The 24,021-nt window shown below is 35.6% G+C and overlaps 2 long non-coding RNA genes across 2 annotated transcripts; both read right to left on the bottom strand.

Moving 5' to 3' along the window:
• Positions 1-10,027: 10,027 nt before the first annotated feature.
• LOC138134002 (uncharacterized) lies at positions 10,028-11,128 on the bottom strand. Its single transcript, XR_011160605.1, has 3 exons — positions 10,908-11,128; positions 10,453-10,794; positions 10,028-10,286 (listed from the first exon to the last, which is right to left on the bottom strand). It is a non-coding gene; the product is annotated as an uncharacterized lncRNA (long non-coding RNA).
• A 6,157-nt stretch (positions 11,129-17,285) lies between these two features.
• On the bottom strand, positions 17,286-19,055 carry LOC138133590 (uncharacterized). Its single transcript, XR_011160425.1, has 3 exons — positions 18,671-19,055; positions 18,456-18,611; positions 17,286-17,926 (listed from the first exon to the last, which is right to left on the bottom strand). It is a non-coding gene; the product is annotated as an uncharacterized lncRNA (long non-coding RNA).
• Positions 19,056-24,021: the final 4,966 nt, after the last annotated feature.

Genomic DNA, 24,021 nt, shown 5'->3' with positions numbered 1-24,021 from the left:
ATGCAAGAGGTTAATTACGCCTTGAGTATCATTTGTGAAAGATTGTACCAGAGCAAGTATATCCGTTTCACCGCGGACTTTCTCCATGAACTCGACCATTTGGTCGAAGTCAATTGGATACTGCTCAGAGTTATTAACAGCGTCTTTTGCAAGCATTAACAGTTCAGAAGTAGAGGTCAGGCTTTCCACTGAGTCACTGGATCTTATCTTTTTGGATTTACCGGTGCTATCGGAATTCGCGTTCGTAGGGTTTGAAGGGCTTAACTCTGTCTCGTCGTCAACCGTCATTTGCCGCTTTCCTGCCAGAGTGGCAGTCGTAACATGCGTTGTAGGGTTGTTATTAGGGGTAGATGTTTCAAGGTCAGCATCTCTGTCCTGTGGACAGTCGCTCGCATAATGGCCAACCATTTTGCACTTAAAACATACAGTGTGGTCCCGATATAACCTGCCAAAAAAATTCTGGGTCATTAGAAGGATCTAACAAGTCCAAAAAAACCCCTTTCATTAGGTCCAAAATAATGGGGATAAATTAACCCCTATCCACACCCATTCGACGCTGCTGACTACAAAAATACGTACCTACTCAGGAATTAATTGTTGGTGTTTGTAAGGATGACAGTATCTAAGCAACATAGGTACCTGAATCGTTTATGACAAATCTCAAATCTGACAAACTAAGGCCGGTATTTATAGTCGGCAACTCAAGTCCAACTTGGGTAAGTTGTACTCAAGTCCTGAGTTTTGCTCAAGTCTAGATCCGTATTATAGTCATTATTTCGGCTAAACTCGTAAAAGTTAGACTTGAGTCTTACTCCAGTTTCGTTTGAGTCGAGTTGCCATGGTTATACCATACACCTTGTGAGTTGTGACAGCTTGTTTTGAATTCTTTTGCAAAATGAAAATCCCGTATAGTTTAGAGGATAAAATTCTGTTGGGTTCTCTCATACACGATATGGAAGAGGCAATAGAAAATAAAAAGCAGATACAGTTTCGGTAGAGCGAAAAAATAGTGTTTAGGAAAGGATTAACACCCAGTACAATAGCTAACCAGAGAGTACTACAGTACGCACGGCGCAGCAATTGAAAAAACTGTGAACCAATATACAATACATGGTATTTCACGAGTGATAATGAGCCTAACGGAATAAAATGAGACCCACACTACATTTCCGAAAAAAGCTGGCTACTGAAATTAAAATGTCCGGCTTTTTTTGAAAATATATTGTGGGGTGCATTTTTTTTCCGTTAGGCTCATTATCACTCGTGAAATAGCCTGTATCCTGTATTCAAAATACGTTGTTGACGTATGTATATGTATTTGGAACTTTATCTTCGTAAATAAAGTCATAACAATCTTCCATTCTGCGATAAATAAGTATTTAATGCTTACATCTAAAATTCAAATTTGAACATTATTGCCTACCCATACTGTATAATGGAAACGAAACGAAAAACAGGAAAACAGCAACTGTCAGACAGTACAGAGACAATTTTGGACCTCTAAACTCATGTAAGCAAGACTTGAGTCTGCCTAACCCCTAACTTGGGCTTGAGTCAAACTTGAGTGCTCATCAATGCTCAAGTATTGTTTATAAGACACAAATCGGAACTCAAGTCTGTCTCAAGATTGAGTCTAACTCAAGTTCGGACTATAAATACCGGCCTAAATCAAATTAATGACATTTATTGAAAAAAACGCTGTACACTGTGTGCGTTAATTCACCAGCTTATTTAGGTACAAAAGCTGATTTTGTAGACTGAGATGAATGAGTAATAAATAAAGTGGTGTTCCTCAATGTGTAAATTAATGTAGAGGTGGTGTGTGCAAAATTGTGGAGGAACTGTATAATAAGAGTATCGTCTTAATTGTGGTTAAATAGTCAAAATAATGTATTGAATAAATTTATTTACACTTTTCATATTCGTACTTTCAACTCTAACTGAGAATATCAACTAACGACTGAAAGGTAAACTAGACTAGAAAAATTATTTTATAATAAATGTTCTGTGTGCCTTCCGTTTCATTTAAGCACATTTGAGTACGCCGGTACCAATTCTCATAAACAGAATTCAGCATTTCTGGGTTTTTACGAATCTGGTTCGCGGCGTCTGTTACGCGTTTCTGGAGTTGGCCTTTCGTATACCAAATCTTTCGTGTGGCCTCAAAAATTAAAATCCAGAGGGGTTAAATGGAGGATCGGGGACGCCATCGTATTGGAATTAGTCAGAACCAACCTCACATAAATGCAAATGTAGCTCCACAAAAGTACAACGGGACGGAAGGACTCCTTCAGGAAAACGCTCGCCGTTCGGTCGCCTTGCCGGTCTTGAATTACCACGTGTTTCGCCATAGAGTAAATGCAAATCGGCGTATTCTTGTTTTGTGAATTTCTTAACTTTTTGAAGTATTTGCAAATTTAAAATTAAACTTGACAAATGTCATAGGTGTTACAGGTACTGTTGCTAAAGAAATTGCAGCCAAGTAACCAGAATTACCTTTTTAAAACCGATTAACTCATTAGCGTACAGCAAATTTTGACCAAATTTTCAATTATTTTTATCTCGAAAAAGAAAAGACTTTTATTAGAAACATTTTTTATGTATGACTTCTACTCATCGTCGCCTATTACTGGATTTCTTCTGGCAGGTTATATCGGGACCATCCTGTATATCGTCGAAGGTCATAAATATACGGTAATTTGTATGATCGAACTTTAACACGACCGAATCTGGCAGCCCGATAGCGTCATCCGGCTGTACATATATTTGTCTGCGAAAACTAAGGACATGTGAATATTCATCATCTAGTATTCTTGCCCTGACAAACGACATTTGCGAAAGTACAGTAAATCCAAGAGCTCTAATTTGATTCTCGAAAACATGATGGGGAATTGATGGACAAACATTTGACAAAATAATACGACGCGCAGGGTTTATTAACCGACGTACCCCAACGACCTTGTCATTGATGGTGATGGATGAGTGGTTTAAGACCACGTCATCAACCAAAGACTTACTACTTAAATAGATGCAAATTCGTTCGTTAGAAATTCTCGATGCAAATAAAACGTTCTTGGGAGATACTATACTACCTATAGCTCTCACATAGTCCTGTAACATTAGTCCGTCGGTAGCATTACAAACTACCGCCTGCTCTTTACCAGGGAAAATTGTTGGCGAGTCGCTCGCCATCTTGCAATATGATTTGTATTAGCGCTCCAACCCGGGGGCGAATCCCGGAGCACAAAAATTAAATTTGAGGCGAATACTGCGAAAGGACGCAGTCATTCGCCTCCCGGCCTGCCGTTAAAAGAAACTTATCTCCGGTGTACAAAAACTCGGGCGATAATACCAGCAAGTAAACGCCACCAATGTCATGAATCAATTAACTGCTGCAAATCACAATTGCACCAATTTGGGTGTTTCTTATGAGACTCACGAGGAATCGACGATATACGAAATTAGATGTAAATATACTTGCGTAAATCACAGTATGAGCGCTAAAAACGGAGAGCACGAAGAACACGTCTGTGCACCACACTCACTCACTCATATTTCAATTTTTGCAATAATTTGTGAATTTTATAGGAACAATTTTCAACGATTATAAATCTGTCACAAAGGTGTATGGTATAACCATAGCAACTCGACTCAAACGAAACTGGAGAAAGACTCAAGTCTAACTTTTACGAGTTTCGCCAAAATAATGACTATAATACGGATCTAGACTTGAGCAAAACTCAGGACTTGAGTACAACTTACCCAAGTTGGACTTGAGTTGCCGACTATAAATACCGGCCTAAGTGATTCTTAGCTGAGCTTAGTTTACCAATCTCAGCTGAAGTCGAGTCTCCGAATGAGAGAAGAGAGTCTTTAAGAATTCGACACTGATGTTGAGAGATTCGTCCACCTGGTTTATTCAACCGTTCCTTTAAAATTACGTCATCTACCTCCCTCGTGCATGTCCTCTAGAGTACGAGGCAGATAAGATTGCTTCGTATCCCTCGACTCAACAATCAACATAACCACGAATAGTACTGTAGATAAAATTAATACGATTCTTAAAGAAATGCTCACGACCCAGCGCAAAATCTAAGTTCTTCAGCTGTTGAAAACCGGCCATTTAAACATCGATTGCTGTTGAGGAAGACTCCTGTAGATACGGTGTTTGTAATACAATAAACATTTGAGAAAATTACTAGCAGAAAACGAGCAAGCGAACATGGCAATGTTTTAAATACATATAAAAATATAATAACTTATTAATTTTTAACTATTGGAAACTGAATAGCATCACGACACCTGATCTATATCTGCTGCCTAGACTGCAAGACTTGCTGCACTCGACAGTAAGAGCTGGATGCATTTCCACTATAGACTTACGAAGTGGATACAGTGAAACCTCTCAACAACGGACATCGATGGGGAATTTTTAATTATCCGTTGTGAGGTGTCCGTTAATGGGAGATGGGCAAAGTTAATGTGTACATACAGGTCACGCGTTTTACGATGGCGAGCGGCTTGGATGCGCAATGAAAGCGCGACAGCCTGCCGTTTGAAAAGTCTCAGTGGCGGAGTCTTATCGGTTTATGACTCAGTTTCAAGAAATGTCCAGGAATTATTTAACCCCGGATAATCATAAAAGCAAGGCCTATCAGTTACACACAGGTAGACAGTTAACTGGAAATGCAAACAGCTTAAAAGAAACTTACATATTCGATCTAATTCTTTGTTGTTACGCCACTGCAACGACTGTTATTTACCGAACCGTTCCGAAGCACCAATCGTGGTGCGCCAGCTCTCTCCATCCTAAAGCGCGTGGACTGTACATAGTTACATTTCTAGAACAATGTCGGATATCAGGAGGTGTTCGCTAACTAGAGGTGTCCGTTAAGGGAGGTTTCACTGATTACCAAGTCAAAGTGCATGAGCCCGACCGTGACAAAACAACTTTTGCCACTCCATTCGATCCCTATTGATTTCTGCGACTCCCATTCGGGTCACGGAATGCTCCAGCCACGTTCCAACGCCTCATCGCCAAACTCAAAACGATATTACACGGGGTCAACATTCTCGTCTCCCTAGATGACATCATCAATTTACTACCTGATTTCATAACTCATCTCGAGGACATTCAGAAGTGCTTCGACCGCCTGAAACAGTACAACTTACGAACACATCGACGGAAACGTAAGTTTTCTTGTAAAGATGTTACTTACCTGGGCCACATCATATCAATTGAAGAGATCAGGACAAACCCCGATAAAGGCACAGTCATCACCGTCATGAGAGCCCCAAATAGTGTGCGCCAATTATTAACATTTCTACAAACATACCGGAGGTGTATGCCCGAGTTCGCCACAATCGCCAAACCGCTGACGGATCTGACAAAACGAGACCCCACCGGGAGGTGGGGTGAAAAGCAAGCTAGAGCGTTCGAGACGTTGTAAGAAGCCTTCACTAAAGCTCCCGTTTTACGACAAGCAGATCGTAACTTACCGTATAAAGTACGAATCCCAATGCCAGCGCTTACACTATGGGGGGAGTATTGCTCCAGGGGAAGGAACATGAGGAACGCCCCATTGAGTACGCCAGCTGCCTCCTAATATCAGTAGAATGATTATTCGACCACCGCCTTAGTCTGGGTAGTACAGAAATGTCGAGGATTTCTCGAAGAAGTACCCGTCCTGCCTCTGAAACGCCTAGGTCGCCCATGGAAACAAGAATAGGTTCAGCAGTCTTCCGAAACGTTTTCGGCTCATGAAGGGGGAGACTTGTAGCGATTAGTTCCATGACGCTTCGCTAGGGCCATCGCCGGATGCCTCGAAGGTTACGCACTGCACGTTCCCACTATGGAGTGACTACCCCTACTCGCCAGCTATTATCCGAAGCCCTTCAACCTCGCTATAAAGCTTTAGAGCATTCATTTTAAATGTTGGATTTTGTAATAAAACTTGCCTGCTTTGACACTTGTCCGAAACTCTGAATCTAAAACTGTGTTCAACAAATTTGGGTCCAAAATTAAAGAATGGTGGGATCGAGATCAACTTTTGGGAGACCAAGTGGAACCATTAATATTTGTTGGCAATACTGGTGAATCATCTAGTGAATTTGATTCAGATGACGGTTAATTTTTTATTTGTTTACGTATTTTATTATTTATTTCTTACTTACTTTAAAATACAGTGTGATTCAAAACGAACGCACCAACTATTAGCAGTTGTACAGAATACAGGGAGAAGAATATAAAAAAATTGGAATTTTTTTTTCCCAGCTTCAATTAAAAGTTACAGCGTGTTAAATTTAGAAAATTTTAATCAAAAATGTTGAAAAAAAAATTTTTTTTGTTCCAATTAGGTACATTAGATGGAGTATTCGTTCAATTGCAATAACATTCACTAATTAAATTAGTTTTCTTTTAGTCCGTTTGCCTTTTTAAAAACCGAAATTTAAAATTTTTGTTACACAATTTTTGAATAAATCTTAGTCAATTAATCATGTGCTTGTATATGTCAACAAAAAAAATCAAAATTTCGAAAAATAAGCAAAAACAAAAAAGCATCAGGAGAACATTTGTATTATTTTTTTTTGACGTTCCTCTCACTACTTTATACGATTACAAGTTGTTGGTGCGGTCGTTTTTATACACCCTGTATACATGTAATGGATACTTTACTAATTACTCTTATTTCTTTATTTAGTAATATTATTGTCAAATACATTATTTAAAATCAACAATCTCTTTACATTTTTTTGGTCACTGATCACAAAATGTGTTTTAATTTTTTTTTTTTTTTTACTTGTGGATATTTTAACGTCTCTTTCTTTTGCTCGTCGATAAGATGGTGAAAGTACGACGTGGTACCAGTTTTATATGAACAGAGGGATTCCTACTTTACGGTACCGATACAATGAAAATTTGCCGCTTTCGTAATTTATGGTGTTTTGAATTTACAACTTTACCCAACATTTAAAATGAATGTCCTATAGCTCCGAAACCCTTCGGAACCAGAGTTCGTAAGCAACTCGAATTCATTTTCCTCTTGCACTGACTGCCCGTCTCGAGTGAAACCGAGTTCCCGAAACGATAATCTTACTTTGTCTGCTTGAATACAGTATAATCTGAACATTTGTATCAAGTATAAATAAATCTTTTATTGTCATCTAACGTGTGTATTTGTTACCGTTGTACCTTTATACAGGGTATCTATAAATGATTGTCGGGTCAAACCAGCTTTATTATTTCCTATCACTTTTGTCATTGATGGCGTTTTATTCGCATTTTCAAATCCAGTTTTTGTTCCTTATATTCGTTTTATCATAGTTAATAAATACCAAAAATCTGTATTTTTCAATACAAATTGCCCAATATGTCCGGTTTTAGAGCTAAACAGCCTGGCAAAATTTGTGAGGGTAAGATTTAGCCAACAACCTAACCTGAAAATGTGATATTCAGAATTTGCCGAATTTATTGTACATATAAAGCGGCACATTCAAAATTTGACAAGTTTTCATAGCCAGCTGGACCAGACAATCATTTATAGATACCCTGTATAAGTAAATCTTATTCAGTTTACGATAAATAAAACAAACTTTTGGTGACCAAACGTTTAAATATGTAAAAATATGTTGGGCTATTAAGGTTTGTTTTATTTTTTTTTTCGCGCAGTCGTGTCGTTATACAGCGTGATCAACAATGACTGAGTCTGTTGGCAATGAAACAATTGAAAATACTGGTGATTTTTGTCTAGTAATTGGCACTGACCACGCACTGACCGGATTTTTTAACTTGAGATGACATTAAACACATTCTTGGTTATGCAGGTTATGTTTATACTATTACAAAAATGAACCTTCGTTGGTAAATTTTAAATTTGCCAAATTTCATTGTTACCAACAGACTCAGTCATTCTTGATCACCCCGTAGCTACTTACAATTGTTGTTGACACAATCTGAAAGTTGAACTTAACAACCCTAATGCTGTAAGTAAATAACGACACCGATACCTACTGAGGTAACTCATTAATGACATTAATGTCCTACTGTGTTTTTTTTTTTCGTATAAGCGATTGTGCGAAAAACGTTATGGGATATACGGTTAGTAAGTGCCATAACAGAATCTCGGAAGTTGAAAAATCTCGAATTCGTCTCGATTTTTCAAACTCTTTCTCGATTCTGTTATAATGCACTTCCTAACCTTATATCCCAATATACTATTTCTTAATCCCATGAATCCTTGTATGACGAAAATTAATCTATATACAACCAGTCAAAATAGATCCATCTGGATAATAAATGTTAATAAGCAAATATGTATTCTTAATAATTCTTAGTAATAAAATTACCACTTCTGATATAAAGGTATTTTTTTTTTAATTTGGCGTTTAAATTGGCGTTGGAGAGTCTTCAAAGCCAACTTCGACGCCAAATTTTAAAAAACACCCATTATTAAATACATACAATTTTTTTTAGATGATTGTCTGCATCTAGTTTACAGATTTACAGCAAGAATTTTTGAAAATAAAATTTTTCGAACGATAACAATAATCGCTCTTATTTTTCACATAATTGTACTGGCAATTAATACATACTTTTTTATAAAATACTTCGATGTAAAATTCTTCAATCAGTTTATTTCGAATTATTTAGCATTTGTGAGTGTAAGTATAAGTTGTTTTAATCTTTCTAGTTTTTTTTTTAATTTGTATTTTCTAGAGTATAATTTTTAACGGAACCTTGTTATGGAAAGAATCTTCGTTGAAATTTTTAGAAAACGAGTCTCGATCATGCATATGGTCAATAGATAGCACCACTAAAGAAACGCAAGAAAAAATAAACAAAGAAATTAAAGTTGTGACAGTTTTTGTAATGACACATCTTTTGCTTTTTTTTGTTTCATCAATCATCCTTGTACCTTCGGGAAAAGAGAAAGATTATCATTTTACCATTTACTTTTTTCGAGAATATTTCAAAAACTACAGCTCTTTTTTGGAAATATTTTTTTTCGCAACTTTTCCGATCGTAGGTTACTCATTTGTATTCCTATCACACGTAACACTATATGCTATTTCTCACACAAAATTTCAAGTGTATTTGCTCCTGGATTGTATCAACTACTTGACTGCTGAATACGAAGACGAAAACGACGTCAAATTGTTGGAATCGGAAGAATACCAGAAAATCGTTAAAGAGCGACTGCGCAGCTTAGTTATTCGACACAACGAATTAAAAAGGTAAGTAAGAAAAAATAGTATTAGTTTATCTGATTACCTCTTTGCCATAGATTAGCAAATTTGGGCACTGATTTGGCAGCACAATTTATACCTCCACTCTCCATAGGGGGACTTGCTATGTGCCTTAGCGCTATGAGTTTCGTCTATCTGGTAAGATATTTTTTAAATCACAATCTAGTACTCTAAATTGTCGTCTGCGTTCATTTCAAGAGTGTACACTACTGCTCAGAGAAGAATATATTGTGTATCATTTGCGAAAAGTTGCCAATTTCTTGCCAGTGTGAAAAGCAATCATACGAGTGAGAAGTAGCCTTTTTCGAAAGTGTAGCACACTATACTCTTTATACGATCATGTAATAATTAATCATGTGGCTTATTATCTACCGGCAGATTGACTTTCTAGATCAACATAACCAACAAAAGTAGGTAATAATTTAGATTAACTTGTCAGCTATTTCTACAGGCTGTGAGCCATAGTGATCAATGATCATAGCAAAGTGCCCATTGTTTAATCCCGGTCTTGAAACATGTTTTGTCTTAGACTCGTATTAAACCGTAAAGGACCTGAGGGCGGAGCTTAGCTGCGCGGTCTTTAACACGTCAGTAGCGTAGGGAAAATGAGAATCGCTGGGAGCCACAACAGTGGCGCATCATGCAATGGGAAATTTTCTCCGTAAAAAAAAAGTTTGAGAAGTTTGGGACTTTTGACATATTTGAGAGCGAAGTCTAGCATTGTTATTTTATAACTAATGTAATTTATGCGTGCAGAATTGAGGATAAAAGTATTAACACGTAAAATCAACTTTTTATTAAATTGAATAATTTATTGATACATATTTTAACTGGCAACTGATTTCTTTACACATTTGCCACTTCTATCAGTCCAAGAGTGATTTGGTAAATGTGTAGTGTGGACATAGCTCTCAGCTGTGTAGAAAATTGGTCGACCTTCGTCTCTGTATTTTAAAATCTGCTTCAAATACTTTATCCTGAGCAGTCGAATGTCATAGGACTCCATTAGTACTTTTCTGTTGTCCTCAGTTTTGCGTCATCTAGAAAAAGTTAATTTTTATATAGACTTTCTTAACTGTAAAAGTACATGCTTAAATCCCAGCTCTTTAATTAATCCTAGCAAAGTGGATTTGCTACCAGAGAATGGAATTTCCAAATCTTGCATTCGATATAAAATCCCTTTCACGGTAGTTCGCTTTTCCGTACCTGATAGATTATTTCTCTAACAGCATGTCTCTCAGCTTCGACTAATTCATGTCGTTTTTGCTGTGGTCGCTTCTTTCTTGGGGTTGAAAAAGAAGTGGAAGCTCCAGCAGGTTTTGATTCTTTTACAATCGTTTTGTACATCTCAGATATACCACTGGACGCTATAATTCGCTGTTTGTAATTGACGATTGGAATAGTCAATTCCTGATGGTTGCTAACACACTGATTCATGTCTCATGAATGCGATAACGTTGGCGATAATTTCGCGAGCTTGACTGTAAAATTTTCCCACACTGGCCGAAAGTAAGATGGGAAACCATGTCAATCAGCTACTAAAAATACCTGCAAAAGTCCGGTGGTGTTAGTTAAGTTTTCATTTCATTTCATTTGCAAGTCAACTGTTATTGAAAGTGAGGTTATGAAATTATTATTTCTTTTAATTTTTTTGTACTTACGAACACTGTAAAGATATCTTCAGTTGTCTCGAGAAACACAGATTTAAAGCCTTGGGTGAACTTGGTAAGCGTAAAAAGTAAAGTCGTAAATAAAGTTGCAGTACATGAACATGTAAACAACTCTCTGACAAATCTACCCTATTTTCGGCCGAATGGACTCGACCACACAAATTGGTTTTGCGCGCAGATCACGTGACCGTCCCTTTACACTTTACGGCAACTCTACTTGGATACACAACTTTTGCCCACTCAAGTTATTTCTATGACAACGGATTATGAAAAGCAGTGAGTGAAAATATCTAGCTCACAACTTCCCGAAACACTCGTATCGATTTGGCTTCTTTCCAATACGGATTTTCAAAATGAAAAGTGTAGTTGGATGGGGCGAATACCCCCATCACTGTTATGTGTTCTCTTCGATATCAAAATTGACCTGTTTAGGCGTTTTGCACATAAATCTGTAGTTTTTGGTCCTGGAAGATACTCTTCATTGGGCCACTCTTTATACGAGTATATCATAGAAAGTGTAACAACCAAAATAACAACGATATTTTAAGCAATTAAAATTCTTACTCATGATTGTGTTTTAATAAAAGGATAAAGATTCCAAAAAAATTGAATAAGTACATTCACTTACATTTTTCCTGATAAACAGTATAATAATAATAATAATAAGGCAAGGTTGGTTAACTGGGCCCTAGTTTTACAACACCTGACTTTATTTTTATCATAACTTTAACATTTTTTACAATATCCCATCATGTTTTCATGGTTATATATGTTAACTAGCATACTTCAGGTAAGATATGTTACTTTAGACAAAGAGCGAAAATCTTGGTTTAAAAAATATATTTATTTTTACAATGTTGTTGGGCCCAGTTTCCCTATTCATAAGGGGTAACTGGACCACCTCTCCTTATTTTCTATTGAAGCTGCATATTAAGCATTCTGGGATAACTGGGCCCTACTATGATGTGTACCTTATTTTGTACCACAAGAGCAGCAAGATCACAGTAGCGACTGTGTAGTTATGAGGATTTGAATTTGGCAAAAAGTAAACACTAAAAATGTATTCAATCATAAGATGATGACTTCTTAACTGGTCGACATACTTTTCCATGTCTTTAACGCTGTAATAACCTCTGTTGTTGACGGTAATTGGAGGCGGAATAATCTTCAAAATATCATTCTGAGTGTACCAGAGTACATCTTCCTTTTTTGGCCACTTCCAATTTCCAAATTTTCCGACTTGTTCCATACACTTCACCTTCACAAGATTATCTTCCTGTTCAATTATGTGCCCGGGATATTTCTTCAGTCCATAAGAAACGATGACAAAATCTCCGTCTCCTGCTCCCAAGTAAGAGGCCTCTTCATCATCTTCATCTGATGACGGTTGAATGGCAATAGAGCTTTCTTCAGAGTCTGACGATTCTGCCGTAGGTTTGGATTTTCCCTTCTTGGCTAAGTTTGGTTTCTTTCGTGGATTTTTAAGGATTTTACTTTTCTTATTTTTTGCTGCTTCATTATCTTTGAGAAGCTTCTCAACATATTCTTGTTTTGTAATGAGCGCCATTGCATACACGCTTTCTAGTTTTTTTTGGTGGGGTTTCACCACTAGGTTTCTGCTCTTTGACCAAAGACAAAAGAATATTTTAAAAAGAATTAACACTCGGAATATCGGGGTCCTCTAAAATTGTACCTCTTGAAGTAGATGGTCTATCTTCATCAGTCTGAGGGGCGGGATCTTTTTCATTATTAACACTGTCCTGTTCATCTTGAGAAACGTTTTCAGCTTCCACTTCCATCGGTACTGCATTTTGTTCTTCATCATGACCATTTCTTCTTAACTTCCATTCTTCATATTTTTTCATGTCGTGTTGAGTGAAATGTTTTTTGTCAATTATTTCTCGATTTACGGGATATATCCCTGTAGCTGCAAATCCTTTTGTGATGTTGCCCACATCTAAATCTCTATAAACTTTGTTGAGAATATTAACAAAGTCGGGCTTGGGAATTCTTTTTCTTGGGTTAAGACGCTGCCAACGGACGAGTTCTTTATCCCATGCCGTCTTTAAAGGCCCAAAAATGCAGACATCTAGGGGCTGCAAGTAATGCGTTGTGTGTGGAGGTAACTTAAGAATGTGTACGTTATTTTCTTTTGGCTTTTCTATAAGCCCTACAGTAATATGCAGTGTCCGGACGAAATAGTACCGGACAAGTCGACCAGTACAACTTTGCTTAATACCCCACTCACATATAAACACGATTCAGCTGGTTCGTTTTCAATAACAGGGAACTAGCTGAATCGTGTTTATGTGCGAGCGAGGGATTACGCAAAGTTGTACTGGTCGACTTGTTCGGTACTGTTTCGTCCGGACACTGGTAATATGTGTCGCGTGGCCATCAAAAACTAGGAGTACAGGTCTTGCTTTTGGGATATTAGGAAGAAAAACCTTAACAAACCAGTTGTAAAAAATTTCGCTCTCCATCCATCCCCGTTTACTCGCAGCATATGCTGTTTCATCATGGTCAGCTTGATTAAACCATAAATCTAAAATATTTTGCCCTTTAAAAATGCACAATGGGGGTAGCTTCTGTCCAGATGCAGAGCAGCAAATAAGAATCGATGTATTTTCTCGTCCACAGCTGGCAGTCATTCGTATGCTCCTAGTTCCTACAGCTCCAACAACTTTGGTTTTCTTAGGGTCATGGCACACGGAAGACTCGTCACAATTAAAAATTAGTTCTGTGTTCCAGTTGAAGTTCTTTGACTACAGTCTCAAGTAGGTCATAAAAGCCATATATTACAAATGGATTAATTTGCTTCATTCTGGCACTCTCAACAGCTTGAGGTTTTTTTATGGATAAGTTATTGCGTTTACGAAAGTTGATAAACCATTCAGTGCCAGGCCTGCCATTTTTAAATCTGGTTTTCAAGTTTTTCATTTTAACAAAACATTCAACAACATCTAAAACCTCTTCTTTACTCAATCCAAACCCCCACCTCTCCATTACTTTCAGTCCCTCTGCTAAGTCCTTTTCGTCTTGTTCAGATAATGCAAGTTTACCTCCTCCACCTCGTCCTTGTTTTGCAATCAATCCAACACCTCTGCTTCCATCGAGATAGTGCCTTAAGGTACTTCTTGGTATCTTAAAGTCTTTAGCTGCACCTCTTCCTGTTTTTCTTTTATCCTTAACAGCCTCTATCGCCTGTCTCAATGTTTCCATTGTATATCCACCTCCGTCTGCTCCTCTAGTAGTTTTTTTTTGGTAAACTCGCGTCATTCTACGTAAAAAATACACATTAGGTTAACTGGGCCACTGGGGGTCCAGTTACCCGTTGAGAGTGGGCCCACCTAACCAAAGTGAACTTTTTTCAGGGGCAACTGGGGCCTAACCTTAATTTTTTTTTCCAATCAAAACAAGTAATTTTCAACACTTACATAGGAAATTTTACATTTGGTAGCTTACTTTGAATAATGGTATCACAGGTTTTTGCACTTAATTGCGCCTCAAGGAATTTTAACGGAACACCTTCCCCACTGTTGTTCCCGCTCAAATTGACAGTTGTAATAAAAACGCCGTCACTGCTATCAACAGCGTTTTTTTGGTTACTACGAGTATATTGTTGCGTCAGTAAAAATAACTAAAAATGTATATCATTCAGCAAGGTTAACGTCATGGCGCTAATTTTGAATATTTTAAAAGGGGTGGTTCCACTTACCCTGTGGGCCCAGTTACCCAACCCTGCATATAATAATTTTGGAAATAGAATAATTTATTTTTTACAGGAAGACTTTTTGGGTTATTATTGCTACTTTCAAAATTTCATGTGGTGCCTCTGTACTGTAACAACTGCAATAATATTTATAAATGGAGGTCAGAACTTTGAGGATGTGGTGAGTGTTGAGTTGCTAGGGCTAATCTGTGTTTCTACACTTTGTTCATCTTAGACATCAACACTCTTTCCTGCCATTTATGAGACCCGATGGACTACTTTCAATAAGAGTAACAGGAAAACCACCTTATTAATTTTAATTAACTGTCAAGAACCAATGAAATTGCGGTTTACGGAGATGGTGTCTTGCAATTATGAACTGGGAGTACAAGTAAGTGCAACTTGTAACAATGAAGTGTAAATTATATAATTTTCTTTAGGGTTTTAAAATTTTATATTCCTTTGCTGCAACCATGGGTAGATTGGGCGAATATAACTCGAATAAGTGACTTTCTAAAATTTGAGCTAAAATTTTTGAGCATCAGATTTAAAACATTTTGCACTCTTGCACTCTTCTTTTTGCTGCCGAATTTGCTTGCAATGTTTACTCGGGTTTTCATAAATGATTCGTGTCACAAGAAGGCTGTGTCTCCATTTAATTACAAGGAGTCACAGCACACCTGATGCATGAATCACATATGAAAACCCTGTATAATGTTCGGATTAAACTAATGTAAGTAGGTACCGTAAAAAATATTGTTAAGTGCAAATTTCCACATAGTTTAGCAAATATAAATTTCATTAGTAGTTATTTATTATACAAGACGATAAAATTGTATTTTATCTTCGAGAAGATAATTAAATTTTATCGTCCTGTATAATATTCTATTTTTTTCTATAGCATTTGTATTTTATAATTAAAACCTTTTTTTTTAATCAGTACTAATCGTGTCAGGTTTTAAAATCTGGGTAGTATGAGCGTTGTTAGGGTGATAAAAAAAGTTACTTTATCTAGCCTTGCTGTTAAAGTAGCACTTTATCTACCCTTGCGGTTAAAATGCTACTTGACCTTTTAATTTGAATAGATAAGAGCACACTTTAACATCTGCTATATATTTATTTTTTTAATTTTAAATAAGATTAAATGGAAAATGGAAAACTTCAACATAATAACTCATGTGTATAATTATTATCAATCAAAGTCTATGTATCTGCAAGGTCTTTTTTCAATACTTAATTAATAACATCATGTTACACAATTTTTGTTCCTGGATAATAAATGTTATTCCCTAACTGCGTATATCTAAAAAGTATCTAAAAGTATATCCACTAAATTCGATTAAACTATGTCACAAATTAAAATTTTCGTTTTTCTTTTCTTGGTTCCTAAATGTGTGTGTTATTTCAGTTATAGGATATTAAGGGATACTTTGCTGATTCAAATAATTTATTCATAACTCGATCTTAAAGTGCATTAAAACAAATAGATATCATTTCTCGAAATGATTGAATCAAACTCTCATCAGCGCCAGCGGCTGGAAAGGTATAATTACCTGTTTTGATTGACATCAACAAAATCCAGACTTGATTCTTTGCAAGAGCGATAAAAAGGATGTAAAAAGACAGCGAAACTCTTGCTTCGTATATTTCTCCCCCCATTAACAAACAATGTCAAAACATCGTATGGTGTAATTATACAAAAACATAACAAGTATATCGCTAAATTCTAAGTAGAGAAAGTAGTACCTAGCGCAATTAAAATTTGAAATATATCCTCCAAGCAGTAACATTTTTGCCCTGAAATTATGCTCTAATTAATGTATTCTAGTGCATTTTGTAGTGTTGGGTTAATTTAATACAATTTAAAATCTCCCAATCTCTCACTGGACGAAGTATAGTTAAATAAACATATATTAAAATATACCTACTTAATTATAGATAACAAATAGATAAGTAAAGTAATCATATGTAGTAGTATCTAGTGCTTATTCACAATGGACATAAGACATAAGAAATACATAAGAGATACCTAAGAATATGTAATTTGTAAATTTGGGCAATTGGAAAATAAATTATGTGTCCATATAACTCGAATATGATTCTTCATGCCTTTTTGTACACAACAATAACGTTCACTGAGGTCACTTCTCATAAGTTACGTAAAAATTAATAGTATATCCACCGCATGTATCATGAATTTCTTATGCCTTATGTCAAGCTTATGTCCATTGTGAATAAGCACTTACATAGGTACAGAAAATATTTAAATATAATTAGTTATAATTAGTAATGGATACAACGCTAAACAGATCCAAGCTATCCTCAAAAAGAAATACACTACTAAACAGGGTGTGTGACTTCATTGCTTCTAACAACAAACCTCTTCTTGATGAAATATTCCAAGGTCAATTCGTTTGCTACATCCAAGTGGATAGCTTTCCGGACCAGATAGAAAAGTTTACCTCCTTGTTTTATAACTAATGGTCCAAAACAACGAATTTCGGAATTTGAAAAAGGTTTGCTCATATCCTAAAATTTCAAATTTGCAATAAAATACCAGAAATACAAGGAATCATAACTTTTCCCGGGGACACTCGGTATAAAACATACAGACATAAGTGGTAATTATTCTTTATTACGTAGTGCGTACTTAATTATTATTACTGAATTGCTTTAATTAATTTCATTAAAAATGTGACAGAAAACCATCTCTTAGTAATTTGTTTACTAATCTATTATCATTGACACTGACCATAAAAATACATATTTATTTGTAAGAAATTCCTTCTGGTAGAAATTTATTCTTATTATTTTAAACTAATAAAAAATGTGTAGTTGCCCAAGAATCATATTTAAAAAAAAACAACTTTGCTTATTTTTTTTCTCGTAACTGTATCTTAATTAGCAGGTGTAGGTTTATACATTTTTGAACTACGGCTAAAAATTTTCTAAGTCAGCTCTGCATTTCCAAACAGGGTTGAGAGCACCAAATTGTTTATCTCGGGCTGAGCGGTCAATTTTTAGTATAGTAGGATGTGCTTAACAATAATCCTTTCCTTATTGAAGTTAAAGTGAAATATGACGTTAGGATTCTTCGACAACTCTAATGTGTAGGTATTAACCAGAATTTACAATTTACTTATTTCTAATATTACTATAACATTTAGAAAAGAAAATGTATCTGCTAATAAGGTAATTAAGAAATGTTACTACTTTTAGAATATGTATTTATGAAATGTTTAGATTAAGTCTTAACGTTAGCCATGATTGCTGCAAAAGAATAAACGTTTCTCAAGACCTAGAACAGTTGCATAACTAAGACATTATTCCGTTAAATTCCTAAAATACTCAGTTATAATACCACGAGTAGTCAAAGATTGTCGAATATTTTTGTGGTGGTATCACGAATGGTCATTCGCTTTATGAACACCATGAGTGCGTAGCACGAATGGTGTTCAAAAGCGTAATGACCATAAGTGATACCATCGGAAAAATATTCTACTATCTTTGACTACGAGTTGTATTCGACAGACTATTCAATGAACCAAATCAATGATTAAAATAAAAAATTTCAAAGCTAGTTCGCAAATCTGCGTTACACATGACTTCATTGTTCAGTTAACTTCGTCAGAAAGTAATAATTTCTTTGAATAAAAATAATAATCAAGGTTTGTTTAAAATATTCACCTCGACCACTAGTGGAATAGTCAGTTATATTTTCACGAGTGGAATATTCGCTGGAATTTTCTGTTGCTAGGCTACGAAAGTACATGTCTGCTATTTTATTGGTTAATATTTGAAAAATAACAGGTGAATTGAATAGTCACCGTTATTCCCAGTTGATAATTAGCATATATTTCATCGGTAAACTTTAGTCTGCATGGTGTCTGCGCCGCAGTTAAAAAAATAAGAAATGATTTTTTATTACTCTGATTCAGACTTATCCAGGGGATATTGCATGCTTCAGAAAATATGTCTTCCGTCTAGAAAAGAACCTTAAATTATATCTACCAACATTTGAATTTGTAACATTCTAACGTACGCGATCTTCTAATTCCTGTCCAGATTGGATAAAAAACGTACCGACTAAAAAAGATGTTACACTCCACATACAATTTTGAAAAAAACTCCAGTAACCCAGGTGGGAGTGCTAAAATTAGAAAATTAATCTTTACACAATATGATCCTTACAAAATAACAAGATTCTTGTACTTGTACTTAAGCTAACATATTTTTCTTGTTAGAAAATAACTATTTATGCAATAAGTTAGGAAATGCAATTTTTCCCTATTAGACATAGGCATACCGTGTACCGAAAAAAATCGATTTCTTACGTATTGCACACATGATTTTTCTATTGGAGTTTGGAAAAATAAATTAAATTAGGAAATTTTCAATTTTCTATACTTAATTTTTTCTAAATTAAAAAGCGGGATCAGCATTGTTCTGTTTTCGTTACTATAGAGAAACAATGTCTGATATAGTGAATCGTTTGATATTGAAGAATATGCAAAAGAGGCCAAATACATACCTGAAAAGGAACAGCGCACAAATACTGAAGAACGATTTTCGTGTTAGTTTAAGCAAAGCAAAAACATCAGTTGTAAATTTTGAGGTTATCTTTGACAGATTTCAAGTTACGTAGCTCAGGAAACGATCAAAATTGAACTTTTACTGTTGAAATATTATTTCCGCCCTTGTTAGAAAATATGTCACTTTTCCTAACTCAAAGTAATATGCAAACATGTTAGTTTTCCAAACTCTAGTTATGAAAATGATACTTTCAATAATCAATTTAGTGAGGAAAATAGGCGTTTGCATCACTAGTGAGGAAAATGGAGAAAGTAAACTCACTAGTGAGGAAAATTTATTTAACAATCTACTACATTAACAATCTACTACCTACTTATTAATATAAAAATTTAAAACACTGTTATTTGCATTAATTGAAACTCCAGATCTGAAAGATTAAAAAAATAGGGGAGTAAAATAATTATAAAGAAATTTAAAATTGAGACTCATTTTCATAAGCGACGTTGGAAAAAATAGTAGGTATACACAATTCGTGATCAAAGTGCGATTTTTCAACTCGCAATACTATCCTCTACTACTACTATATCATGTATTGCTCGTTGAAAAATCAGGCACTTTCATCACTTATAGTGTAATATACTATTACCTTTTTGTTCCCTGACACAAAAATGTCTTATTTGTATAATTGTAGAAAACATTTACTTACAACAAGAGAAATGTAACCGAGGACACTAATTCCCATTGCAAATCCTCCAAGGCATAGCCAGGGCAGAAGTTGTGCAGATAGTTTATTTCCCAAATAAGCAAATCTGATTTTAAAAATACGTCAATTACATAATATTTTTAACCAAAAACCAAGTGTTTTTAACACTGGGCTGGCTATAAATAAAGTAAATTTTGCCAAAGAATAATATTTCTTTTGAATAACTTGTACAGTGTTATTCAAAAATTGTAAAAATGTGAAAAATGTAATTTGTGGCTATTTTAACAAAGCATAATGAAATGACATATTAAGAAAAAAAAATTTAATGTCACATTTACTATAAACAAAATTTGTATACAACAACATCAAATCGTGTAAATTTCCAAATTATAACATTAACCGTCATCATTTTTTGTGTTTAACTTTTTTTCTTCAAACGTCAGTAAAATATGACATTATATTCCTGAATTGATAATAAATGATAATAAATAAAGTGTCACTTCATTGCCATGGCATCTGACAAGCTGACGAGTGGCAGATACAGTAAAGTAGCTGAATCATTTGAAATTCCTAACTCAAATTTTAACAAATTCATTTCTGAATCTGACGTATTGAAAGCTGATGTGAATAAATAAAATTTAATCAAGAATAATTATTGCAAAACATACTTACAAAATCTATCAAAATTAAAACGGATTGACGAACGAATAATAATTATTAAAAGAAATTTCGGATTTTGTTCGCAGCGTTGTTTATACAGCGTTATTATAAATGTTTCTAAGTTTCTAACATTGTAGGTGGCTGTGCGCTGTGGTGTAGATGCGCCGCTACGCCAACTAGATGTTAGAAACATTTATAACAACCCTGTACTGGTCATAGTCATAGTAACGCATTCCGAAACGAGCTAAAGTTTGTCCAGCGAGAGATTGGTTGACATAAAAATCACTAAATTCTACGTAGAGAAAGTAATACCTAGCGCACATAAAATTTGAAATATATCCTTCAAGCAGTAACATTTTTGCCCTGAAATTATGCTCTAATTAATGTATTCTAGTGCATTTTGTAGTGTTGGTTTAACTTAATACAATTTAAAATCTCCCAATCTCTCGCTGGACGAAGTATACATTAATTTATCAGTCTACCCAATCGTCTACTATAAAATAATTCTTGATTTCTTAACATTGCTTAAATGATTTCTTATGAACGTTTGAAGAAAAAATAATATATGTTTCGGAGCAAAAATGGTTTTCATTCTCCCACCTACGAAAGTGTAACTTTCAATTTTGATAAGGCAATCGAAAGCGAAAGTAAAACATGCTAGGTCATCGGTTGATAGGTATGAAAAACTTTCGGGCACTGGACGACAGATAAGGAAAAATGTCAAAAACATCATTCGTTGCACACCATTTAATGAAATTTTTAACACACTTCACGCACGCAATTATTCAACGATATTTGATAAATGTCATAAAATAATGTTTTTGTATTCTTACTAAAGTAACGTTAGCAACAAGCTACCTTATACTAATTTTTACTATCCCACCTCCACCCGGCGGCACGGCAATTTTGCCGGAGTACATACACTATTACGGATATTACTATCAAGTAATAGTGCAGTGCTTATCAACATAATTACCGGCGTCTCGCCTCCGCATTATGACTTTGTTGTGTATTATGTTCTGTGTCAATGTTAAGGAACTTCCTCACGATGCACAGAGGTCACTTTGATTTTTCTATAAATTTATAATTCTAATTTTTATTATGTCACCGATGACGTTTATATTTATTTAATTATAGAGTAAAATAGCTGAGTAGGCTGTGACATAAACATTTTTGTGTGACTCTGTCTTATTTCTTTCCGGTTAGGATGTCAATCGGTGTTTTCTCTCTATTGTCAGCGTTACCTGAAATCGCATCATACGCATCAACAATTGATTGTGAAAAATCTAGGTGGCTGCGGTTATTTTAGCTACTGAATATTATCTGTCAAAAGTGGGTGCGAACATTTGTGATAGTCATATTCGTCGCATTTTGTACTAAAACTTTGAAAAATATTAATGTAATACCGTTTTATTAATATCTGGTATTTCATTTATAAAGTGGACTTGCAATTTCTATATCTAAGTTTGTTCGTAGCGGGTTTTTTTTTTTAAATACCTAGTTACATCGGTATTTCAATTCAGGTAATTTTTCTTGCCAAGAAACGCCAGGGACCTTGCAATATTTTTTTTAGGTACAATGTCGTTAACTAGGCGAGAAATGTTTGAGGTTTGGCGCCAGGGAAAAACTCTTCAGCAGAAAAATTTATCGGTTTTGAAATTTGTGTCCTCACAACTAAGTGTAGAAGAATTTACCGATGATGAAGAACACAACTCCATCAAAAAAAACGTAAATGCTTTTAACAGTAAGGTCGCTCAATTATGGAAAGAATGTAAACGCACATCAAAGGTTTTCGAAAACAGACACCATCAATGGCTTGATGAAAGCATTGAATTTTTCAAAAGGGATAATGCAATGAAAGAAACAAATTCAAAAAGAGGTCGGCCTTTAAAAGATTTCAGTGAAGTTAGCGATCAAAGTAAGAGGCAAAAAATTTTACCATTATTAGAAAATTATTCGCTTGAAGAACTGGCTTTCGCAACACGCAAAAGCCTTGAAGCTTGTGGCAAGAGGGATGCTGCTAAAATCGTACAAGAAGCATCCACATCTTCTCCCAAAAGCAAAAGGGCGACTAAGATTAAAAAAGCCTACTATTCCAATCAGTCCTTACCTATTAAGTACACTCCAGAAGAAGCTCTTGCATTGTATATTGATGGCAAATTTACGAAAAAATCGTACATAATGATGCAGCAGGGAGCCAAAGCCAGAAATGCAAATATTTATCCCAACTATAATATTATTTTAGAGGAAAAAAATAAGTGTTATCCAGACAAAAAGGCTATTACCATAACAGACATTTCAGCTGAGGTTAATTTGCAGGATCTAGTGAATCACACGGCAAGAAGAATCATCCAAGTCCAGAGTGATGTTGTTACCCAATTCCTAAATGAGGCATCGAACGGTGTGACACTGTTACACAAATGGGGAGGTGATGGCAGTGCTTCTCAGTCTAATTATAAACAAAAGTTCAGTGGAGAAGGTACCAGTGAACCTAAAAGTGATTCAAATTTATTTGCGACATGCGTTGTTCCATTACGTCTTTCTACGAATAATGGACGCATATTATGGCAAAATCCTCGGCCTTCCTCTACACGATATTGCAGACCCATTAAGTTAATTTTCAAAAAGGAGACTAGCAAATTGGTTAAAGAAGAAATTCAAAATATAGAAAATCAAATTTCCGAAATTCAACCTTGTTAGTATTTAAAAACTTTCAAATGGGCTGCGCCAGTTGTGTTTTGTTTTTGTTACTAGGATATATTGAATCCTTGTTATTTCTGTATGTTTTTTTCGTTTTGTCACCTCTATATAATAAAATATCATATTGAGTCCTTTGTCCGGTTATTTTTGTTTATCAAAATAACTCCTGGACCTCAACATGGTAGCAGAGCGTGGTTCCTCGTGAAGAAGTGATTCTTGTTGCTGGAGCGAACGGTGTCGAGGAAGCGTGGATTGTTAGCGCGGTCGACGGATTGCTGTTTTCTTTTGTTCGCTGGATTTGAAGCAACAGTATGGAGTTTCACGGAATCGAGAAACTGAGAGGTGCTGAAAATTGGCACATCTGGAAGTTCGCTGTCAAGAACTTGCTTCGAGGAATCGAGGGCGCCTACGAAGTATGCACTGGTGAATTGTTGGAGCCAGAGTTGGCGGAACAAGGCGAGTCTCCCGAGGCACGAGCGGCACACGAAACAAAGCTGAAGACATGGGACAAGGCGGATCGTTCAGCGAGTCAGGTCATCGTTAAAACTGTTGAGTCGAAGGTAATGGCGTTATTGATAACTTGCGAAAAAGCAAGAGACATGTGGCTAAAGTTACATAGTGTTTTTGAACAACAAACAAAACAAGCCGCACATACCGTGCAAGCGGAGTTCTTCAGTTTTATGAAAACATTGACGGATGATATCGTGACACATATTGCCAAATTCGAGGGACTTGTTTTGCGCATGCAACAGTTGAATGTAAAGCCAGATGAGTCGTCGCTCATGGTCAAACTGCTG

This window comes from Tenebrio molitor, chromosome 6, assembly GCF_963966145.1.
Source record: "Tenebrio molitor chromosome 6, icTenMoli1.1, whole genome shotgun sequence".
Classification (NCBI taxonomy): Eukaryota; Metazoa; Arthropoda; class Insecta; order Coleoptera; family Tenebrionidae; genus Tenebrio; species Tenebrio molitor.
This window is presented reverse-complemented; position numbering and strand designations above follow the sequence as displayed.